This window comes from Miniopterus natalensis, chromosome 19 (genome assembly GCF_054644295.1).
Source record: "Miniopterus natalensis isolate mMinNat1 chromosome 19, mMinNat1.hap1, whole genome shotgun sequence".
NCBI classification, from domain to species: Eukaryota; Metazoa; Chordata; class Mammalia; order Chiroptera; family Miniopteridae; genus Miniopterus; species Miniopterus natalensis.
In genome coordinates this window covers 26,669,483-26,694,351 of record NC_142099.1, presented here as the reverse complement: position 1 = coordinate 26,694,351, position 24,869 = coordinate 26,669,483, and the positions used below count along the sequence as shown (strand labels likewise).

The 24,869-nt window shown below is 50.4% G+C and overlaps 1 protein-coding gene across 2 annotated transcripts in view; it reads left to right on the top strand.

The window, feature by feature from the left end:
* The first annotated feature begins 533 nt into the window (after positions 1–533).
* The window catches only part of TRAF5 (TNF receptor associated factor 5), a 41,750-nt gene continuing 17,414 nt past the window's right edge, over positions 534–24,869 (top strand). Inside the window, exon 1 of one of the 2 annotated variants that reach the window (XM_087827623.1) lies at positions 534–573. The gene's annotated coding sequence lies outside the window, so the exon portion shown is untranslated. Of the gene's footprint in view, positions 574–609; positions 718–24,869 lie in introns of those variants that run through there. The other variant, XM_087827622.1, reaches the window with a different exon arrangement.

Genomic DNA, 24,869 nt, shown 5'->3' with positions numbered 1-24,869 from the left:
GCAAGCTCTACAACCCTTGAGGGTTGGCCAGGCCAGCAGCAAGGGGGAGGGCTGGGAAACAGTACTGACTGTGAAGGGGTAGTGTTTGCAGGACTGTGGGCAGTGCTGTGTTCACCACCCTGAAGGAAGGTGGGGATGGGCGATTTGACCTCAGGCCTTGGCTAACGGGTCAAAATGCGATTGCATTGGCCGAGCCCGTTATCCCCGGTAGAAGGGTAAGATGTGTAGGTTCAAACCCACTTGAGAGAAATCAGAGGTGCTTTTTACTTGTAGATGTAAATGATTCTAGCGAGGCTGGGTTAAAGCTCTACCTGCCCGCACAGCTCGCCCTCCCGCCCCGCACCTTCCGGCGCGTCCGCGGGTCGGGGGCGCTGAGCTCGGGTCGGAACCGCTCCCCCGGGCCCCGCCCCGCCCCTGCCCCGCCCCCGGGTCGCGGGCCCGGGTCCCCTCCTCCTCGGCGGGCGGGGCTCCGCGCCGGCTCGGGGCCCAGAGCCTGGTCCCCGCCCGCCCGCCGCCCGGAGCAGCCCAGCGCCCGCGGACGGCGCCGGCGGAGCCCCGCGCGCCCGGCCACACGTGAGTCCCGCGGGTCCGCGCCCGGGCTGGACGCCCCTGGGCTGTGGGGCTGGAGTGAGGGACTCGGGAGCGCTTTCGGCTCGTCCTTTGAAACCGAAAGTGCGGCTGCAGCTCGAGCCCCGCCGCAGCCTCCCCGAGCCCCGGGTGAGTCCCCGAAGCGCACCCCGAGGGCGCGGGCCGAGCGCGCAGGGCGGCGGCCGGGCGGGGCCCGGGTCAGGGGAGGCGGGCGGGTGCGGGGTGGGGGGCTGCGCGGCTCCCGGCCCGGAGCGGGCCTGCTGAGCAGGGCAGGGGTGTGGCCAGGACGCAGACGGGGGGTCCCGGGCTAGGCAGCTGCTCCGGGGCGCGGCTGTTCCCTGGAGGGGCCAGGTTCAAGTTGGGGTGCACAGGCGGGGGAGGACCTTCAGGCGTGCCCCGCACACCCGCCCTCAACTCCCCGGATCCTTACCTAGGCCCTTAGGCACCCCCTTCACTTTTGCAAGGCTCTCCGACCGGAGCGCTCCAGAACGAAACTTTAATATCGGAATGAATGGAAATCTCTTGGAACTGTTCGGTTGAGCGTGTTCATTTAGACACGGCACACACGCGCGCACACATGTACACACACGCACACACACAGTACACGTGCGCACACATGTACACACCCGTGCGCACATACACATATGCGCGCACACACATGTACACGCCCGCGCTCACACACACGCACGCACACAGTACACGTGCGCACACATGTACACGCCCGCGCGCACACACACGCACGCACACAGTACACGAGCGCACGTACACACACACACACGGTGAGCTCAGAGGGCTCTTAGAGGAAACCAAGACTCAGAGGTGAAATGAGCTCCCGGGGGACCCGCAGAGAATCGCGCCTTGTGGATTCCCCCCACCGCACTGCCTCCCCCTTGTTACCGCTCCGCAGGGTTTTGGCAATTCTGAGAATGCTCAGTGAATTCTGGGGCCGCGCTCTTGACTGCTAACCCCGCTGCCCACTTTCTCAGCTGGCTCTGCCTCCTCCTGCAGAGTTTCCATATTTGGCTATTTCAGATTTACTTTCATCAGAACCCAGTTACCTCGCTATGGTTCGCAGGCCCGCTCTAGCCGGCCTGAGGCTGGTGAAATGAGGCTGCCTCCCTGCCCAGGCTGCCCCTCTGCTCACCCCAGGCTCCCCAGCCCTGGGCTCTGACCCCTGCCCTGTGAGGACAGGCATCTAGTACCCCATTTACTTCTTGGGCACAGGTGCTGTGTGGGAACTGCGCTAGGGCCGGTGGGATGTGGTTCCTTCCTTCAGAGATATTTGCACTTTAAAAGAGCTGTGGAAGACATAACACGGGAAGAAATGGGTTGAAGTACTCCCGGGAATAGAACAGTTCTGGGTGTGTGAGAAATAGTTTTAAGCAGGGAAAGGCTGGCTAGGACTTCTCAGACCCAGAGTGCAGCTGCCAGCTCTGCCTTACACACACAGCCGAAGGCAGGGCTGTTAGCACAATAGACGGTTTGGGTGAAAACCACACCGTCTGAACACTCCCACCCCCAATTCTAACTTGAATGCAAGAGACAGAAATTGCTGCAGGAAAGCTAACTGTGAGCTGGGAGCAGAAAATGTCTAGCTTCCCTGAAGGTTGCTTTGTTTGGTTGGTTTTTTGTTTTTAGTCATTGTTTTCAACTCTTTGGAAGGGTTTGGGTCTTGGATCCTATAGTCGTCCTTCCTGGGTCTGGGACATAGGCAGGAAAAAGTCTTCTGTCTGAGCCAGCCTCTGAAAGTCCTGCTGCAGGGGAGGCCATGCAGGAGGTGACTTTCTCAGTTCCTCTGGGCGGAGGTCAGGGCCCTGGGGATAGGACAGTCAGTGTTTCAGTCTGTCAACAAGCCTCACCTGAATGCCCTGGCTGTGGGTGACAGGGCAGTGGGAGGAATAGGGAAAGGAGATGGGGCCCCGTCCAGGGTCCTCGAAGCACTAACCGTAGCGGCTTGAGTACTGCCCTGGCAGTGATTTGCAGAGTGAAGGAGCTGGAACGGAACCTCTGAGTCAGCTCTGCAAGGCTAGCCGTGGGAAGGGCTCATCTGCATTTAGACAGGCCTTCCGTGATTATCTCAGCTGTGCCCAGGAGGACCCTGAAGAAAAGATGCTAATTCTTTGCCTGTAAAGCGTTTTCCTTTTTAAAGCATTTTCTCATTGCTCTTGTCATTTTGCTCTCATTTTGTTCTCTGTGTGGCCTTGTGAGTCAGGCCAAAGCAGGACTCTTCTCCACATCTTCCAGATGGTGACGGTGCAGCACAGAGTGTAATAGGCTTTTAGGCTCCACTGCTGAGCCAGCCCGGCTCTGCAAGGTGTCTGGTTCCTCTGCTCCTGGCTGCTCAGAGAGTTAAGGTTTCTCAGGGGTCAGAAAGGGAGCCCAGACTCTTGTAATGCCTGTGTGGTCTGTTCCCTCAACATGGAGCCAATTCTTCAGTAGATGCCCCAGCCACGGCATGAACAGCCAGCCGCTCTGTTAGCTCTACCAGCTGGGTGCACAGGGGCAAGTTCTGAGTCTGTTCCTGTTTGTTCTCTGAAATCTGGCACAGAGTAGGCCCAAACAAATGTTTGCATTGAATTCATTTCAAATGTGTCTCCCATGGGTTCTGAGCTGCCAGGGACTGATGGCTGGGAGCATGTGCTGGGTGGGGCTCTGCAGAGAGAGGCTGAGCTGCCAGCAGGACTGGCTTAGATCCCATAGATCAGAATAGCAATGTACAATTTCCAAATAGCCTCTTAGCTGAACTTCTCACTGCCTTCCTGAGAGGAAGGAGATGCACACACTGTTTCTTTCACTTTACCTGGTTGCAGCTGGAGCTCAGAAGCGGCTTGAAAGATGTCATAGCGTGTAGAGACCGGCCAGGACCCCAGCCCAAGTCTGCTGATTCTAATTCTCGTGCTTTTCTCGTAGTACTTTGGCTGAAGGAAGACGGGATTCTGGGCAGGAGGGCGAGGGAACCAGAACGGCATTTGTCAAAGGCTGTCTCACACCTTTGTCACTGACTGGTTCTTTAAGAGCTGATAGACCGTGAGAAGGGGGAGCAGAGGCTGGCCCAGTCTCTGAGGAGCTTTTCCTGCCCAGGTGGCGACTTTTTCTGTGGTTTTTCTGGGGCAGGAGCTCTCACCCAGCAGAGTGTAATAGGTGGGTCTTTGTGTGTGTGTTGGGGGTGGAGGGGAACATGCCACTGAGCAGAAGCCATCCCCAGGGCTGGTGGGCCCCAGTGAATTGTTGCTTTGCCAAGAGGACAGATTTATTTGGAAGGTCAGACAGCATTGGACTCATACAGTCCCCTGCAAGCCCTGTCTTGTGAGGAAGTGGGCTGAAGGACCAGGGAGAAAATAGAAGTGAAAATACTGATCACTCCTGACAGAAAATTTCCAAGTCCACCTTCAGAGCCAGACCTGGCCCAGTGATAGTGATGAGCACACTCTGCATATTGTGTCTGGAGGCAGGTGGTGGTGTTTAGATGGCGCTGTAGCAAGAGCAGGTACACCCCAATGTGCATGCAGGGTCTGTGGGCCCAGTGCTTTTTTAAAAAAATTTATTGAACTTATTGGGGTGACATTGGTTAATAAATTATATAGGTTTCTGGCGTACAATTCTATAACACATCATCTGTGCATTGTTTTGTGTGTTCACCACCCCAAGTCAAGTCTCTTTCCATCACCACTTATCCCCCCTTTATTCTCTTCTACCTCCCCCACCCCCCTTTTGGGCCAGGTGTTGAATGACAGCCAGACGGTGTCCCTCCTGGGGGAGGAGGGGAGGGAACCCATCTTACTTTCTGCAGCTCCCCAGGCCTCACTTTTTGTCATGCGCTCCGTCAGCTTCTACTCTCACCGATTCACAGCACCCCTGAGTGTCCCCCACAGCTTTTTTTCTCTCCTGTTCACACCACCCACCAACAGAGCACCTTCTCCACCTACACTTCTGATTCAGCGCTCCCGACGCAAGACACAAGACGGTTCCCTTCGTTACTCTCTTAAGACTGACTCCCTCCCCCGCCACATGCTTGTCTCTGTTAAGCAGTGAGGCCCCCTGTCCTCTGTAAGGCCCCCTGTCCTCTCGCGGGCACGCGGGCCTGTGCTCCCCTCCTCACCGGGTGCCTGCACCTGCTGCGCTGCTCCGACCTCCCTTTGAAGGCTCCAGGGCCTGGTGATCCTCTGTCGCCAGCCTGCTGTGCAGCTGCTGCCCAGCTCCCTGGAGGGTGCCACACCGTCCCCACTGACATTCCCTTACTTGACCTGGAGCTTCTCTTCCTAGCCCTGCAAGTGCCCATGTGGGGCCCGGTCCTCAGCTGGCTCACTGTTCCCTCTGCTCCCCTCTCTCAAGCTCCCTCCGCTCCCAAGGTTAACCGCCACGCTGAAGGACAGGCCGAGCAAGTCTCCCTTCCTGGCCGCTGTGATGTGTGATACACAAAATCTTCCCCGTGAAGGTCAGGAGCCCCTTAGGTGCTTGCCCCAAGCCACCTCTCCTCTGTGTTCTCCCTAACCCGTACAGAGGTCAGTGCTGCCCTCGGTCACCCCCGTCCTGTCTCCCCCCAGCCGGTCCTGAGCTAGTGTCTGTCCCCACCCAGGGCTGCTGCCTGAGTTCACGTGCCTCCCCCCCCACCGCCCTCTTCCCTGTGCCACCTTAATTGGGCATTCGCTCTCCTTCCTGCCCTTTTAATTCTCTCCCACTGCTGCAGAGGGGCCTCCTCAATGCATAGCCTAATCAAGACCTGCTGCCTTCACTAATAGCATTCTGGAAATAGTGTAGACTTCGGAACCTGGCAGGCCTGGGTTCGATTCTGGATTTGTGACTTGCTGGTTGTAGCTGTATGGTCTGAGCAAGTTGCCCAACTTTGGTGAGCTTCTGTGTTCCTACTGGTAAGCAGAGATAGTAATGCCACCCACTTGGGGTTGCTGGAAGGATTAAATGAGGAGATATATATATATATATATATATATATATATATATATATATATATATATATATATATATATATATACAGGCACATACCCAGAGCCTAGTGTCTGAAGGGCATACAGTCAAGCTGGGATTCTTCTTGTGTTTGATAGCAGTAGAGAATTGTGGGGCCTCTAGAGAGGTAGAAAATGTGTGTCTAGTCTAAAAGCATTCAAATTTAAATTAAAAACAGATAAACAAAACAACTGCCCCTGCCAGGGTAGAGCAGGCAGACCAGAGGGGCCAGGGTAGGTGAGCTGAGGTGGGGCAGGACTTGGTGGGACAAGCCCTCAGCAGGCAGAGGACAGAGAGGAGGGCAGGCAGCCTCAGACGGGGACGCCCAGACTCAGAGGGCAGGTTTCAGGGGCAGGATTCGAGCCTTTCCAAGGGCCTGTGGGCTGAGCAGGTGTACCCTAGGAGGGAGAAAAGCACTGGGCAGGGACCCAGTGGAAGAAATAAAATGCACTTGGGATGCAAAATACAGGCACTGGCTTGATCACCAGGAGCAGACCAGTTAGTTGCTTTAGCAGGATCCAGCTATGAAGTCAGAGCAGGATATGGAGCGAGGCTGATTTGATGCGAGGCTGCCAGCCAGGGCCCTTTCCGTCCCCCTCACAGAGGGGGGACTCTGGGAACAGCAGGCTGTGCTCCAAGCCTTCCGTTAGCATTAACCAGGCCCTTGATGCTGGAGGGCGCAGGCAGGTGGGTGGGGTGGCTGCCACCTAGGAAAACTTACCAGGCTTTCCCAGGTTAGAGGGAAAATAACTAAATATGAAATGAAGGCTTATGTGCTGAGTAGCTGCAAAATGAAGAAGTGATTAAACAAGTGTGTGGGCTTATTCCAGGAAGCCTTCCTGAGGCCTGGGGAGGGGGGCAGGAGGGACAGGAGGGACACTGGACTGTGGGCAAAGGCAGTTCAAAGGGATAAAGGAAGGAGTCAGTAATTGCCCTTAATAAATGGAAAGTAGATTATTTTGGAGCAGATTGGTTTCCTTATGTTGAGGTGGTTTATTTGGGATGTCACTTCAACCTCTCAGTAGCACTCTCCGGACCTTTCGGAGAAGTGTGCAATGCTACATATTAGCTGTGGGCAGCCAGGCACTAAATTCTTTCAGCCCTTCCTTGGCACTGACAGTTCCCTGTGTGTGACTTCAGGTGGTTCACATTCCTGACACTGGATCTTTCTCACAAGCATGACCTCTCCAGCTCCCATCTCTTCCATGTCATAACTGTAATGCTTGGCCTTCCCAGCACCCACTCTCTTAGGTCATGTTGAAGAGCTGTGGGGCCTCTCCACCTGATCTGTCTGCTCTGAACTTTCTCCACGTCATTTCTTCTGCCTAGAATGCCTCCTGTGTTAATCTACAAATTTAAAAAAACCTTCAAAATTCATCTCTTCTTAAGACAGCCTCTGTGTTGGGACTCCAAGACCATGCCCAGGTTTGATGATTTCCCCGGAGGACTTCCAGGATTCAGCATATAGTCATACAGCGATGATTTATTACAGTGAAAGGATTCAAAGCCACATCGGCACATGAGGCAAAGTCTAAAGGAAACCAGGCAGAAACTTCCAAGAATCTCCCCAGTGAAGTCACACAGGACATGTTGACCTCCTCCAGCACTGGACTGTGACAACATGTGTGACGATGTCAACTGGGAAAGCTCATTCGAGGCTCAGTGCCCAGGGTTTTTTTGTTTTGTTTTGTTTTTAATCCTTACATGAGAATATTTTTTCCCATTGATTTTTAGAGAGAGCTAGAGAAACATCAATGTGAGAGAGACACATCAATTGGTTGCCTCTGGCATGTGCCCCAACCTGGGCTGGGTATCAAACCTGCAACCAAGGTAGGTGCCCTTGACTGGGAATCAAACCTACAGCCCTTCAGTCTGGGGGCCAATGCTCTAACCACTGAGCTAAACCCACCAGGGCAGGAGACTCAGTGACCAGGGTTTTTACTGAGGACTGATCACGTGGGTACCCTCTACCCATCCTATACCCAAATTCCAGACTTCCAGAAGAAAAACAGGTGCTCAGCGTAAACCACATTGTTTGCAATCAGTTTAGATACAGTGAGCCCCCCTATCGGTTAGGGGAACCTGCCCCAAATCCACCTTCTCAGACACAGCCAGGGGCCATCCTTGTAAGCAGACATCTCTCAAGCCTGCTCTGTTAACTCTTACTGCACAGCTTCCCTGCCTAATCCGCCTGTCAGAGCCTAACTGTGGTTGTGCTGTAGAGAAAATCACCCAGAGAAAGAGCCAGAAGACATGGGTTCTAGCTCAGCAGGGTTACCTACTGCTAGGTGACACTTTGAACCTTTTAAATTCCATTCTCCTCCCTCATTTAGAAAAGAGGAATTGTAATTATTGTTTGTAGACCTCAAGGATGACCATAAGGACCAAGCGAGATGACATAATGTCCACTCTTGGTTGAGCACCCACTGAGTCTGAGGTGAGCGAGTGAGCGCCATGGAGAGTGCAGAGGGGACATGCAGTGTAGTGGCGTTGATGCGACACACGCCTGAGATTGAATCCTTACCCAGCACTCACCAGCTCTGTTACCTCAAACACATTATATAATTCCCCTGAGCTTCAGGACCCGATCCGTAAAGTGTGACCAGGAACAATAACATTAGTGCCCACTCCCCACTGGGTTGCTGTGCAGAGTGCGTGGAACAACCCACGTACAGCTCCTAGCCGCAGTATCTAGCACACTGTGGGCAGTTATACATTCACTGAGATATTCGGGTGCTTGCTCTGGGCCAGCACCTGGAAAAAGAGAGACACATCCCCTTCTATTTGCTGGTGCAGACAATTGGTGAACCGATCAGTATGTAAAAAATGAATTGTAATTGTAAGTGCTACGAAGGAGAAGTCCTGGGCGACAAAGGGCATATGATGAGGAAGGGGGTCCTAAGCTGGCCGAGGGCACATGGGGCTGAGCTGAATATGTGGTGCTTCAGCTGGGCTTGGAGGAGTTTAGCTTAGTAAGAAGTGGGGAGACAGAGGAGAGGAAGTTTGCAGCAGAGACGGAGGCCAGCCTTAGGGTGAAGGCTGTGAGGAGGGAAGTCTCTGCACTCCTACGAGAACCCGAGAAACTGCAGAAAGACCAGAGAGGCTGGAGGGTTAGGGGTGGGAGGGAGAGAGAGCACCGGTGACGCTGGAGATGTGGGCAGGTTAGGGATGTGGAACGGAGCTATGGGAGGCTGGGTGAGTGACAGCAGCTTGACATTTTCAAAAGCTGAATCAGGCTGCTGTGTGGAGGAACAAGTGGAGGAGGGGGACCAGTCACAGAAGGCTGTTGCCGTGGCCAAGGTGAGAGGGAATGGTGGCCTGAGTCGGGGGTTGGGTGGGGGGGGTGGAGAAGTAGGTGGGGTGTGTCCATGAGGTACATCCAGGGGAGCTCAGTGACTGATTGGATGTGGGGGAGGAGAGAGAAGGCCTCGCTGGGAATGATGCCCATGGGCTAGTGACAACAGCAAGGTAAAGAGTGGGTCTTCAGTAGCGAGCTCTGGGGTTCCAGCGGCTTAGGAGAGGGCAGATCGGTTCAATTTGGGATGTGTTGGCTTTGGAGTCAGAAGGAGACACTAGGTGGGCAGGAGCATGTGTGGGTCTAGATGCAGAGGAGGGAGACAACTGGGAGCTGTTAGTTCATGTGTGGCCTTTCACACCAAGACAGTGTGGTTCCAGGGAGCTAAAGGGAGGGGGTATTTTAAAGTGTGTGTTTTCTGGGTAGGGGCAGTCAACAATGTCAGATGTTGCACAGAGGCCAGGGGAGGTGAAGACTGAGAATTAAACATTGGTGTTAGTGACCCAGAAGTCATTGGGACCTTGGTGAAAGCAGCCTGGGTGGCTTGGTGGGTGTAAGCCAGGCCGGAGTGGGCTGAAAATTGGATTGAAGAGGGGCCAGTGGAGATAGTCACCCCATTGTGTGAGGGTGATGATAAGAAGTTTGGCTGTGAGAGGGAGGAATGCTCGAGAAACAGGAGTGAGAATTTTTTTGTGTTGCTTTAATTTTAATAGAGATTCGGATTGTTTGAGTGCTGGTGGAAGGAGCCAGCTGAAAGGGAGAGCTTGACAATGAAGCAGGCTGGGGTGGGTGATAATTGACATCAAAAGACCCCTGAGGAGGACATTCTGGCCTGAGTCAGAGGCAACCTCTGCCGGGGCCCTGGGAGGGGAAGGGAGGAGCAGGGGCCCTGTGCAGGTAGGCACGGAGGTCTGGTGGCAGGAAGTGGAGGTAGTTCTGGTCTGAAGACTACTGTTTTTTTCTGTGCAGTAGGAAATGAAGTTTGCTGGTAAGACTGGAGGGAGTGGTCAAGGCTTGTGGAGACCAGAAACGTTTGAAATAGAGATTAAAAACAAGGGAGTAAGCAGACAGGACAACCTGGCCCTGCCCTTTCTTACCCATTGACGTAATGAAGTCTCCAGAAAAGGGCCAGCAAATGTGATTTGAGATCTCTCCAAGGTAAGGACCCCATACATGTTTATGGAATTGAATTGTTGGCCTGCCTACCTCTGAGTCCTTCTCAGCATTTCCCCCTCCTTCCCTGGTACCTGGCTCCCCACTGTGGTGTCTCACCAGAAGCTAGGTCACAGGAGTAACGACACCAGTCAAGACCTACTCTTCCAGCCCCAGAGGCCAGCCCATCCCCTCCTGCCATTGACTGCCCTCCCCAAGTCAGCATCATTACCAGCTTTGCTCTCTCTACTGTAACTGGTGGGATTTCAGGACTTTGCAAAGAGTTGAGATGAAAAGTTTGGGCACTGGGAGGCACGCTCAGGGGGAGAGAGGCTGCCCTGCTTTCTGCAGACACCATCAGGAGGCCGTTCAGTCTCTATAAGTACTTACTGAGCACCCCTCAGGTGCGCTGGTCTAAGTGTGGTACCTGAGTAAACAGAAGAAACACCCCTGCCCTCATGGAGCTTGTGTCCTGGCTCGGGGAAGACAAGCAGTGACCAAGGAAACATGCAAGAAGCTAGAAGGTATTAAGTGCTTTGGAGAAAAATGCAGCAGGCGACAGGGCTACCAGGGATGTTGGGTTTCCATGTGGGTCAGCAAAGGCCTCGCTGGGCGGTAACGTTCGAGCAGATACCTGAAGTGAGGGGACAAGCCATCCAGGTGTCGGGGAGGAGAGCATTCCAGATGGGGGTACGGCAAGTGGAAGGCTCTTCTCCTCGTGAGGAAAGAGCTAGGCTGGTGTGGCCAGAGCGTGTGAAGGGGGAAAGGCTAGGGACTGAGGACAGAGAAGCCAGAGGCCAGATCACATGCGACTCTAAGGACACTGGCATGTGCCCTGAATGAGAGGGGCCATAGGGGCAGAGGAGTGACATGTCTGAAAGGATCACTGTGTTTGATAGGGTGACCCTGGGTGATGGGTTATGAATAGACTAGAGGGGCGGAGGCAGAGGCAGGAGACTAATGCTGTAGCCAGTGGGGAGATGACCGTGTTTCGACCAGGGCGGTTCTGCTGGAGGTGGTGAAGAGTGCTAGGACGCTTGGACAGGCCCATAGGACTTGGTGTTGTGCGATGGAGAGTCAGCCAAGGAGGACTCCAGAGTTCTGGGTCCAAACAACAGAGTGCTTGGTGGCACCATTTCACTGAGGAGAGGAGGGCTGTGGAGGAGCAGGTTGGACGGGGGTTGGATGTGTTACCTCGAGATGCCTCGTAAACAAACATAGAGAGGGCTAGGCGGTTGGAATGACTCGAGTTCAGGGTCGAGGTCGAGATTGCCACGTTAGGTGGCATTTAAGTCAGGAGCCGAGGTGAGCAGATAGAAAAGCAGAGAGGTCCGGCACCAGCCTGGGCGCTCAGAGAGATGGGAAAGGAGTGGCCGGTGAGGAGGAGAAGGTGACCCAGATGCTGGCACGGTGGTCCAGTTTGGTGCATGGTAACAGGCTACAGAATCTAGCCCAGGAACTTGTTAGAAAGCAGACTTCTAGCTGCTACTGAGAGATCCTGATTCTGAAATCTACTGACCACAAATAGGATCCCAAAACAGATGTGTGTTTTTTTAGGGTAAAGGGCCCAAACCAGATTTTTATCATGCTCCAGGGAACACTCTTAGGACCTAACCACTCTGGAAACTGTGCTGCCCTTTGTTCATGGGCATGAGCCCCACTGGGACTGGAAACCCCTTGGGGATGGGAACTGACTGGTAACTGGGGTCCTGTTCCACTTCACCCCCTCGCACAATAAGATGAGACACAGGCCTATGCATGCAGCAGGCACTGAATAAATGCTGGCTGGTCCTGGAGGACCAGCGTGAGTGGACATTGAGTGCTTAGTTATATGTCAGGCTCTGTGTGCTAGTCATTCGCATGGATTCACACATTTGAGCTCCACTCCAAGCCTTAGGGGCAGGTCCTAAGTATTGTCCCATTTTCTAGGTGAGGAGAAGATGGCACAGGTAAATGAGTGGCAGAAGGGGCTGAACCCAGAGGTCTGGTTCCTGAGCTGGTCTTGAGGCCTCATAAAGACCCTTTTGGTGTTGGTTGGGGTGTACATGTCCTCCAGCCATGACACAGACCAAAGAAAACAAAACAACCCTGCCCTACCATGTGCCAGCTGTGTGATTGGGGGGCAAGTTGTTTGACAGCTCAGGGCCTCAGGTACCTCATCGGAAACATGACGATGATAATGTGGCCACAAGGTTAGTGCGAGGACTGGGTATGATGTTGTAAGTAAAAATACAGACTGCAGAGTACTAGTGTGTGTACATGGTGTCATATTAGTATCATCATCATCATCATCATCATCTTGGAAAATCAAGCTGTGGACCCCCTGAGGTGACCCAGCAAAGCTGCCCAGGGGTGTAGATCTGAGGAAACCCAACCAGCCTTGCTTCAGCCAGTTCCTCTGCACACTCTTTTTTTCCCTGATGTTTCTGCATGAGATTTGGTTTGATGAGTTTCACTGTTTTTAAAAAACTGGGAAACTCTTACTTAGTCAATCCCTTAAGTCTTCCACTGTTGACTGCCTTGGTTATGAGGGAAACTCACTCTTTCACACTGTTTCTGCTTCTCGTGGGTCCCCTCTCTGGGCTCCCTTCCTGCTCTCCCTCTTCTCTTGTCCCGATCAAGCCCGTCAGTCCCAAGGGCCCAGTGCCCAGTGTTGTCATGAGGCCCTACAACATTCTGTGAGCTGGACTCTAGGACGAGTGCCCACAAGTAGGCTGGGCATTTGGAGTGTGCCTGGGGAGGCTTAGTTCAAGAAGCTTCTCTGCTCAGGCCTGGATGAAAGGGCTGTCTCTGGCCCTGTCTGCTTTGTCCCCAGGCTTGGGCCAGGGCTGGCCTTGCCACTGGTCAGGAGGGTGTTGCCCCATTAGTCTCCCACAGAATGCTGACTCTGGTCCCAGCCACAGACTCTCCCAGCTCTGGGCATTTGGCAGGTGACAGCATGTCACATGTCTGTGGTCAGCTTGAAGACATGAACCTAACACAGGGTAGCTGTGCAGAGCATTTATGGGAAGCACAGCTAGACTGATGCTGGCCTTTGGGAGTCCAAAGTCACCAAAAGGTCAAGCCAAGGTTTCTGAATCCTCAGCGTGTCTGTTCTGTAACCCATCAAGGGTGATCTCAGGTCTCTCCCCTTTCCTCAGAGCACCCTAAGGCCAGGAAAAGGGATTAGGTTTCCTTGATTCCTCCCCACCTTCAAGCCTCCTAGTCAGCCTCTAAGTCCTCTTGGTTCTACTGTGAAATGTATTCTAAATTCCCCCGGCCTGGTCCGTGTCCCCGCCAGCACCACGTCCAGGCCTGGCCGTCTGTCCCCAACTACTGAACCCTCTCCACCGGGACAGTGTCCCAGCTGCTCTGCCCGCACCCTGGCCTGCCACAGCCCCTTCTCCAGTCAGCATCCAGAAGGGTTAGATTCCAAAGCAGACAGTGCCATTGGCTCCTTACAACGTGCGTTCTGCTCTTAGAATAAGCCCAAGCCTCTTCCCATGGGCCCCCAGGCCCCTGTGGCCTGGCTCCTGCCCTGTTTCCTACTGGGCTGCCTCTTGTCCCTGACACCTCTGGCCTCCTTTGTGTTTCTCAAACATGGCAAATCCTTTTCCGGAACTGATTGCTACCCTTGCTGTCCCTTCTGCCTGGAGTGTCCTTCCTGCCACTTCCTCCCACTTGCTCCTGCTCATCCTTCTGGTAGCTGTTCGAGTGTAGCCTCCTCCGTGAGGCCTTCCAGTCTAAGTGGCTGCCCCTGTTTCTCTGTCTCAACATATTGTTTGTTTTCGTTAAAGAACTTATCACTGTCCATAATTACCTCCTTTACTTGTTGCTCTTTTGTCTCCTCCATTAGGCTGTGAGCCTCACAAGAGCAGGCTTGGACCACTCTGTCTTGCTCTTCCCTGGCCCCTAGAGCCTAATACAGTGCCTGGGTTGTCAGGCAGTCAGGTTATCCTCAGAGTGGGGGATGCTCTTGAAGGGGCTCAGGGGCAAATGCTTGTTCATAATAATAGCCCTCATAGCACTTACTGCCCACCACCATTATAAGCTCTTCATGCGGGGGGGTTAGAGGGGAAGGGGGTGGTCAGCAACCTTTTTCTGTAGAGAACCAGATAATAAATAGTTGAGACTTTATGGGCCATACGGTCTGTGGTGCAGCTGCTCATCTCTGCCAGGATAGTGCAAAACCAACCATAGATGATTTGCAAACGAATGAGTGTGGCTGTGTTCTGATAAAACTTTATTTACAAGAACAAGTGGTGGGCCGGCCGACCCTTGATGTATAGTATTATGTTATTTAATCTTCAAAAATCCTGTAAGGTAGCTACTGTTATCATTGTCACCATTTTGCAGGTGAGGAAACTGAGAAACAGAGAGAGTAAGTAGCTTGCCTGAGGTCACATGGCTACTCAGCAGCAGAAGCCGGACTGGAGCCAGGCAGGCCCACTCCAGAGCCCGAGGTGGTGACTACCAGACCACACGGCTCTTGGCAGACCTTGGAGAGGCAGGAAGGAGCCCTGGTTCCTCCTTATCACCTGAGGCCTCCACTGTGTCCTGGCCATAGGACCTCTCCAACATCCGATGGTTGCCATCAGGATGCAAATGAGACAGAATGTGAATTAGCTGGTGCTGAGCCCAGACACAGACTCCATAACTGTAGTCCTGACCCATGTCCTATTCTAGCCCTTAGGTTGCATTCACATCTTTCTGTATCACCCCATGGATTGTTTTCATGGCCCTGCTTCCAACAGCCCTTTTCCACTGAGGCCTCACGTTAATTCTGAATTTCCCTTCTGATTTGCCAAACACTGATTGAGCACTCTGTGCCAGGCAGAGGGCTGGCTCTGAGCGCCTGGGGGTGAGGGAAGACGGCCCCTCCCTCCAGGAGCTGGCTGAGCCCGCCCTGAAGGGCAGTGGGGGCTGAGATGCGGTCAGAGCTGAGGGTGGGGGCTGCGAGTTGTAGAGTCAAAGCTTCCTGAAGAGGAAGGAGTTCCTGCGTGGGAAGATCAGTAGCGTTTTCTTTTTTTCTCTTAGTCTAAGTTCTGAAAACAGACCTGAAAGGCCTGCAATCTTGCTTGGAGCCAGGGGGACTCTGGATAGTTCTGAGCAAGAGAGGGAGTCCCATTCTAGGCTTCCCTGCGAGTGAGACCAAGGTAGGGCCCCGGAGGGAAGTGGGGAAGCCCACCAGCCCTTGAGCCCCTCCCCTCCCCAACAGTGCTTTGCTGCGCTCCCAATAAAATGAGGAACCAGAGGTTTCTTGACAGCGTGGAGAGAAATGACACTTCCCTTCAAAGGAATTAAGGCCATACCCACATCGTTGTTTGTCCTGTGCCCAGGAAAACGCTCTTCTGTGCAAGTGTAAGGAAAAAGAGAACACAGCCAGCTTCTGCCCCGGAGACGCCGGAGCCAGCTGCTCCGTGGGCAGGACGGTGCGTTGGTGGCCTGCCGTCACACGTTGGCTGGTGGCGGCGGTGTCCCCCAGTCCCTGCGTGGGCGCCTCGCCATATTAGGCCTGGTGAAAACCGCCTCCGTAAGCCTGCGCTTCTCTAAGGCCCTTTCTCCTGTCTCACCTGCGTGGTTAAAGGTATAATTAAGGGAAAAGCAGCTTCTCCCCGAGGCGCACGGTGGCCGTGTTGTGTTAAGCTCTGGGGCCAGCGGAGAGGGAGAGAAGGGGCCGTGCAGAGGCCCAGCTGTTGTCTGAGGCTTCGTCTGCGGAGCTGGGGTCTGCCAGGCCCCGAGGCTTTGCTGGGGACTCTGAGCCCCCCCCCCCCCCCCGCAGCCCTCCCTGGTGCCCTGAGGATACTGCATGACAGGCTTTCTTTCCTCCCCTGGCACCCCGGCTGCGCCTCTCCTCCTTCTTTCCTTTGGTTGTAAGTGTCCTCCCTGGAAGAGCAGGATCTCGGAATCCAAGGGCCAGAAGCGACCTTGAGGGAGGGCACAGCCGCCCTCCGGGCAAGTGAGCGCCTGGCACCCAAGCCAGCTGGCCCCTTTTCCGGTGCTGCCCAGGGCAGGGACTCCAGCGGCTCTTTGGGTCATTGCATCTTGGGATTGACATTTTAACTCTTCCTCATCGCTCACCACCATCTCTCCTCTTTAACTGAAGCCCAGGCTCCTTCAGTGGGTCTTGGTGGCTTTGAGGAATAACATATTTGTACCCAGCCCCTATTGTCACATGCGAGCATTAGGGCACTGGCTTCTCTTTTTCTTTTTTTTTAATATATTTTTATTGATTTCAGAGAGAGGAAGGGAGAGGGAGAGATAGAAACATCAATAATGAGTCATTGATCAGCTGCCTCCTGCACACCCCCTACTGGGGATCAAGACTGAAACCCAGGCATGTGCCCTGACCGGGAATTGAACTGCAGTCTCCTGGATCCTAGGTCGATGCTCAGTGGCTGAGCCAGGCCGGCCGAGCAGGGTGCTGGCTTCTTATGCTCCCAGCAAGGCCTGAGCAGAGCTGGAAAAGGGCAGCTGACTTCTAGCGGCCTGTCCTCTGATGATGAGTCACAGCAGGAAGCTGCCCACCCCCCTGTACACCACCACCCCCACACACACCCCACACATACACACACCCGGGAGCTAGAGGAGCAAGGGCGTAGATGGTGCTTCTAGAGCTTAGGAGCTGGGCACCATCCTGGCTGCCTGGCAGGAACAGGTCCACAGAGAGGGGCCACCTGGTGGCGATTAAAGCCGTGGAGGAGACCCAGTCAGTGTGAGATGCTGCCCACCACCAAGGGATGGGAGAGAAGCGCTCTGGCTTCTCCCTTCCGCTCACCCTTCAGTCTCCTGACAGTGCCTCTCATTGGCTGAACCCAGACAGGAGCCAGGGAGCCCAGGAAATAGAGTTTAGGGGGTCAACCCTCAGGGCACCTCATGAAGCAGACCAGCGAGAGGAAGAGCAGAGGAGACCTGAGAGCCGACCGGCAAGTGGCTGGCACGTTCCCTTAATTCCACTTCAGCCACAGTGAATGATTAACCGTCCCAGAAGTTTTATGACACCCTCTGGGAAATTCTTTTATCACTGCCATCTAGAAAATGCCTCCCCCTTCTTCTAGACCAGCTGAAATCAGCAGACACCTCAGAAAGTGTTAGCTACACGTCCTCTGGGCTCCTGCAGTTCTTTGTTAAATCTCGCTTTGTGGTACCTGTCACTGGGGTATTGTAATGTATCATTCCACGTCTGATTTCCTCCACTCAACTTAGAGACCCTCAAGGACAGATGGGGTATCACAGGTCTCTGCAGTCTTGGGACCTAACTCGAGATATGTGGGGGTGTCTGCCCTAGGTGTCATAGCTGGTGAGAGGCAGAGCAGGGATTGAGCCCGGGTCTCTGGCCCTGTGCCCTTTCCACTCTGGGGTTTGCTCTGTAGTCACCAGAACTCCCAAGAATTAGAACTTGAAAACCCTGGAAACCTAGTTCCTGGGCTTATATCTTATGAAGCATAATGTAACATATAAAAACATCCCTGAGTTTTCTAGACCTTCATTAATCTAAACAAGATGCTGGGGGGCTGTGGAAGTAGTTTGGGCACGCCGACAAGGACCTGCCTTCCTATATTAAATCTAAGACTGAATTCTGCTAAGATATGTGTCCTTTTATTGTAACCAAAAGCCAAACTCACACTGCTTCAGAATGTTAGATTGTTTATGATGTGTTCCCCAAAAATGAATCAGAAGAAATGTAAAGAATTTTAAAAAATAGTAAAGAATTTAAAGAAATAGTAAAGAATTTAAATCATGACACCCACAGCTTTCCTTTGGAGTACCTAGAAAATTCTAAGGGAAAAGATGCATTAATTTATGAAGCTAAAAAAATGGCATTAAAAAAAACCCTCAACCTTTTCACCCAGAGATCCCACTTCTGGAAATATATCAGAAGAAACCCAAAACACTGATTGGAAAGAATATATGCACACCTATGTTCATTGCAGCATTATTTATAATAGCCAAGATCTGGAAATAGCCCAAGTGCCCCTCAGTAGATGAGTGGATAAAAAAGCTGTGGTACGTTTACACAATGGAATACCACCCAGCCATAAAAAAGGAAGGAAATCTTACCTTTTGCGACAGCGTGAACGGACCTGGGAATTATTACACTAAGTGAAATAAGGCAGTCAGAGAAAGACAAATACCATATGATCTCACTTATATGTGGATCTAATGAACAAAATAATTTAACAAATAAAATAGAAATAAGCATAGATACATAAAACAGACTAACAGCTGTCAGAGGGTTGGGGAGCTGGGAGGAAAAATATAAAGGGGTTAAACAAAAAATTACACATATATATGCCACCCCAATAAATTCAATAAAAATAACATTTTTTGAAACTCAAGAAGAGTTTTTAGGGAGCAGATGAGATGTGATTTTCTCTTGTCTGTTTTGGTTTGAGTTAATAACTCTTCAGATGGAGGACTACGTTGTATGTTCCACTGGTGGCAGGAATAGGCAATATTAACTGCTGTAAGGAGATATACAAGCTCTATCAGTAATTATGATGGCTTTGTTTCCTTATTTGCAAAACCTGAGCTCTTGCTGTTCTTGTTATATAAGCTATTATACCCAAAGGAGAAATATTTTAATAAAATGGAACTCTTTTTGATTTCCACTAAATAACTGCCTGGGAGTGACAGTGTACCAGCTTCCAGTGTTGAATTAATTAGAGAAATGTATTTGTTAGGCAAAGAACGGTCAGCCTTTATAGTTCTGTTACTGGGGCTCTCTCACGTCAATGAGCATAGTGAATTGATTTCGTTTTTGGAGCCACATCCCAGGCCTGAACTTCAGAGGGAAGAGACAAACCCTGCAAAGCTGGATTTACATAAAAGAACACCACCCTGAAACTCCTAAAGTCCATATTGTATAGCAAAACAAAAGTGCTTTTTTAAAAATGTCTCATGAGATAAAAATTCAGTTTCATAGAAGCAAATACTGAACAAAGCAACAGATAAGGGGATGCACAAGGCCAATGGATGACCTAGGCATGCTGGTGAGGGTCGGGCAAGACATGCAAGGGAAGGCAGAGGGGGGAGCGGGGCGTCCGGTCCCCAGGCCTCTGCTGGTCCTTTACCAGGAGCAGGAGTCTGTCTGCTGGGCCTTGATGGTTCGAAGACTGACAAGGCCCAAGCCCACCGGCAGCCTGATAGAGCAGCGGCTGCCAAAGTGTGCTTCAGGGGCCCTGGGGGTGCTGGAGCAGCTCTTATCAGGAAAGCAGATAGTGGGCTCTTACTTAGTTCCGGTATGTTCAGGCACGGAAATTGAAAAATTTCCCCCAGCAGAGCAGACTGTTAAACATTTGCCACCACACAACTGTCTGGGGCTCCCTGAGACCCTTTCAGGGGATCTGCATGGGCAAATCTACCTTCATAATAATTCTAAGCTATCGTTTGACATTTTTACTCTCCCTTCATGAGCGTGCAGTGGTGTTTTCCAGAAACTACAAGACAGTGATACTTCAGCAGACTGAATGCAGGAGTAGATATGAAAATCCAGCTATCTTCTATTAAACCCAGAGTGTGCAAAAATCTAAAACAATGCCACACTCTTCTCACTAATTTTTGTTGTTTTGGAAAATGGTTATTTTTCATAAAAATTTTATTTATGTTAACATATGACTGGCTCGTTACTATCTTAATGTGAATTAACAATATTTTTTAAAATTTCTCAGTTTTAATCTCAAATTTGATAAATATTGATAGATATAACCCACATAAAAACTCTTTGGCATTCTTAATTGTTTTTAGAGTGGTTTTAGGTTCCCAGCAAAATTGAGTGGAAGGTACAGAGATTTCCCATACACTCCCTGCACAGCCTCCCCCATTGTCAACATCCCTACCAGAGTGAACATTTGTTACGGTTTATGAACCTACATTGTGTGCAGGGAGGAAAATAATTTTCCCTCTACCCTTCTGAGCTGGGACCAGTGTAATAAAAGACAAATTAACAAGAGAAAACCAAACAGAAGTTTATGTATCTCATGTATACTTGGGAGATACCCAGGGAGAGGAGGAACTCTCCAAGGTGGCTTAGAACTCAGGCTTGAACACAATTTGAAAAGCAAGGTGGGGGGGGGGGGTAGGCCTTTTGAGGGAGAGTAAATGATTTTCAGGAAAGATGAGTGGGACCTTAAAAGAATAGATGGGAGATGAGAGTTTGTAACAAAGTTTGTCTAGGTGTCAACTGCTAGTTTCTTCTTCTTTGATGAGTCATTCTTTCCTGATTGATGAAACTCCAGAAAGCAGAGTTGTGATAACTGAGTTCCTTTTTTTTTTTTTGGAGGAACTATCTTTAGGAAGATAAGGTGTTCAGAGAAACCCACTTTCTGAATTTGCTATTTAAAAAAAAAATGTCTTTATTGATTTCAAAGAGAGGAAGGGAGAGAGAGAGACAGAAACATCAATGATGAGAGAGAATCATCATTGATGGGCTGCCTCCTGCACACCCCCTGCTGGGGATCGAACCCACAACCCAGGCATGTGCCCTGATTGAGAATCGAGCCGGGATCTCCTGGATCTTAGGTCGATGCTCACCCGCTGAGCCACACTTGGCAGGGCTGAATTTGCTATTTTTCAAGTGTCTACAATTCAAAATAATCTATACACCAATGCAGCATATTTTGGGGTGGCATGTCCTGAACTTCTTCAGATGCATTTTGGGGTGGCAGATTCCACTACCCTTCATTCGACACATCATCATCATTCAAAGTCCATAGTTTGTATGGAGCAAGAGGTGTCCTGTGTGCCATGAGAAGTTTTAAAACATGCAGCACCTGACTAGTTAGGGGCACTTACCTCTTTCCCCTTAGATTGTCAAATTAAAAATGACAACAGCCAACAACACAACAATAGCCATCTGGTGTAAATGAATCAAAATTGTACCTACTTTTTTGGTCAGATTTACAAAAACTATATTTTTTGGTGTGCCGCAGAATTTTAGTAATTAGTTTATGTGTGCCACAAAATGAAAAAGGTTGAAAATCACTGTACTGTGGGTTTGGAAAATTGTATAATGACATGTGTCCATCATTATATTATCATACAAAGTAGTTTCATTGCCCTAAAAATCCTTAGTGATCCGCCTACTCATCCCTGCCTCGCTCCGTCCTAAGCCCTGGCAGCCACTGATCTTTTTACTGCTTCCATAGCTTTGCCTTTTCCAGAAAGTTATGCAGTTAGAGTCTTTACAGATTGGCTTCTTTCACTTAGTAATATGCATTCAGGGTTCCACCATGTCTTTTCATGGCTTCATAGCTCATTTCTTTTCAGCGCTGAATAATATCGCATTGGCTGGATGTCCTACGCTTTATCCATTCACCTACTGAAGGACACATGGGCCACTTGTGCATTTTGGCATTTATGAATAAATGTCGGGTCTTATGTGGACATAAGTTTCCAGCCTTCTTGGGTAAATACCAAGGAGTATGATTGCTGGATCAGATGGTAAGAGTATGTTTAGTTTTGTAAGAAACTGCCAAACTGACTGCCAGAGCATCACGTTTCTACCAGTAATGTAAAAGAGTCCCTGTTGCTACGGGTCCTCGCCAGTGTTCTTATTTTGGCCATTCTAATTTTGGCCACTGTCTAGTGGTACTTCATTGTTGTTTTAATTTGCATGTCCATATATGATATGGAGCATCTTTTCGTATGCTTATTTGCCACCTGCATACCTTCTTTGGGGAGGTATATTTTGGGTAACATTTCTTTATCATATATATCTTTTGCAAATATTTTCTCCCAGTCTGGCTATCCTCTCATTTTCTTGACAGTGTCTTTCACAGAACAGAATTTTTAATTTTAATGAAGTCCAGCCTATCAATTCTTTCTTTTATGGATTATGCCTTTGGTGTTGTATCTAAAAAGTCGTTGCCAAACCCAAGTTTATCTAGATTTTTCTCCTGTGTTATTTTCTAAGAGTTTAATAGTTTTGCGTTTTACATTTAGGTCTATGATCCGTTTTGAGTTAATTTTTGCGAATGGTGTCAAGTCTGTGTCTAGACTCATTTTTTTGGTGGACTCACAGTTGTTCCAGCACCATTTGTGAAAAGTCTATCTTTGCCCATTGTATTGCCTTTGCTCCTTGGTCAGACATCAGTTGACTATATTTACAAGGGTCTATTTCTGGGCTCTGTTCTGTTCCTGTGATCTACTTGTCTGTTCTTTTACCAGTACCACGTGCTGTCTTGATTATTACAGCTTTATAGAAAGTCTTAAAGTTGGGTAGTGTCAATCTTCCAACTTTGTTTCTACTTCTTTACTATGGAGCTGGCTATTCTGGGTCTTTGGTTCCTCGATTATTAAGAGTCTAAAGGGGGGAGGAGAGCGCCGAGACCAAAACGTTTGAAAACTGCTGTTGTAGAGAAAGGTGGACGGACAGACACGCAGATGAGTGCATTAAATTCTTGTGGTAGGAAAGAGGGTAGAGTGTAGCGGAGGGGAATCTGAACTGAGTTTTGTACATCCTACAGCCTTGTTCTGGGGGCTGACCACTCTGCTGCTTGGGGGCTGACCACTCTGCTGCTTTAGGGTGCATCTCTGAGTCCAAATTTAGATGCTGTGTGACACAGAAGTGAGCCTGGTCTCAGGAGAGAACCCCAGAGAGGCATAGGTCATGAACTGTCAACTTGCCTCGGGACTAGAGAACACAGGGCAGATTGGGGCCCTTTGGAATTGGTCTTGCACTTCTCCCAGAGCAAGGCAGGTCTTGGTTACTAGGGTTGTGCATGTAACTCCAGGGCTATGCCTGTTGGTCTTCGTAACTAACAGGTTAAATCTCAAGAGTAAACCATGTTAAAAAGAGGAACAATCACATCTGTACTGATCACCTACCACCCTCTACGTTCTTCAGAAAACACATGCAGAGAGGAAAGGTGGGGCTTTAGTCTCAAACCCCAGGACAAAAAATAATATATCCCCTGGTCTTCTGGACTCCTCCGGGGAGAAAGCTTTATTTGCCGAAAAAGGCCAGTTGCTTCCTCTGCATCCCTCACCCAGGCCACACCCCAGACTCAGGCCCCTCCCGAAGTGAGAGAGGCCAGCAGCTGGCTTGAGCAGAAGTTTGGGTTGAATGGGGCTGCCCTACAGAGTGAGCCACGCAGCTGCTCCCTGGCCCAGTTGACCTCATCAGCTGCAAGGGAATCATGAGGAATCCCTAGAGTGAGCCAAAGGAAGCAAGGCTGAGGCCAAGCCTTCCTGTGCCCTGGCTTTGTGCAAGTACATCCCCCCAGAGACAACCCCAGACAGCTCCCCATCCATTAGCCATTTGCCAGACACCTCCCTGCTCCTGGCACTGTGCCAGAAGCAACAGCATTCCTGCTGGGGAGGCAGGGCTGTTGTTAACCTGGGGAGCCCTGGTGCGTCCAGAGGGTCCCTGAATGTCCGGACGCCAGGCATGTGTGTTATTGTCCAGGGAGAAGGCCTCGAGTTTTCACCAGATTTTCAAAGGCAAGGGGAAGTTCTTTCTCAAAAAAAGGTTAAGAACCACTATGTTAGAGGTCAAGTCACTATAGCAGCTTTGTCGAGGGTTTTCAAAATGTTCACTTAATAACATTAATTCAAAAAGTAGCTGAGTTGTTCTCCAAGCCTGGCTCAGTGCTAAGGGCTGGAGATGCAACAGTGAGCAAGACCAGATGCCATCTGTGTGTCACTGAGGGTCACAGACACAAATCAAACAACCTCACAGTCACATGTTGAGTTTCAAATCACGTCTTGCCATGAAGGAAAGTGCCCTGGTTTTATAACCGGTATAACAGTGGATGTTTAGTTTTTGTTTTTATATGTTTGTTTATTTTTGAATAGTAATGTATTCATGTTTAAAAAATTCAAAAGGATTATACAGTGAAACCCCCCACCCACTCACCCTATCCCCTAGCCACTCCTTGGAGGCCAAGCATGTTCTCCAGACTGATGGGTAGGCCTCCTGTTGTTAGACCAGCGAGAGAAGAGCAAGCTTACCTGAGAATATGAAGCTTGAAATGAAACTTAAAGCATGAATGTGAGTTGATTAAGTGAAGGGGATTGGAAAGAAAGGGGAAACACTCTAGACAGAAGCGACAGCTTGTGCAAAGGCCCTGTGGCAGGAGACAGCATGGTGGATTAGAAGAACTCAAAGCAAGCCTGTGGCTAGAATGCAGGAAGCAAGGGAGCGAGAAGTCCAGGATGCCTTTGGGTGGGGGGGATGCACTCCTGTAGACTGCTCAGCTTTATAGCTTTTCTCCTGGGAAACCACTGAACGATGAGGGGAGACACTTGCATTTTGAAAATATCACCCTGGATACTGTATGGAGAAGGGATTGGGAGGGAAAGCAATTAGTGGGTTCTTATTTAGCTCAGGTGAGAAATTATGTTTGTGGTGCTTTATCTACTTACAGCAAGTCTTTGAATAAGTTTTACTCAACATTGTTTTATTATAATGTTGATGAGATGCCTTGAGAACCTAACTCTTGTTTATATCAATTGGTCTACGTTAAAATTGTCTTTGTTATGCCTTGTTTTGTGGCAGTTCCAAGAATCTTTTGATGGCGTTATGTGTGGACTTACTGTATACTGCAAGCAATGTATTGGTGTGTGTGGTTCCTGCTTCTGAAAAATGTTAGCAAAACATTTGTTTCAATTCTCTCAACTGGATGGGAGAAAATTCGTAACAAGAGTTTGCTTAGAATGTAGTTAACTCCTGGCTAGATTTTGTGTAAGCATGTGGCCGAACTGACAGAATAATTTAGCATCCTGTAAAAAGGTTGCTGGTCATAGGGCTGAGTCTCTTAGAATCTGGCTAGAAGACATCTGGTCCAGCCTCCCACCCGAGCACCCCAGATGTCTCCCCTCTGCAGGAGCCCCCAGTGGCAGGAGGTTGTCACTGTAGTTACAAGATCATAACAGAGTGACCATGTGGGCA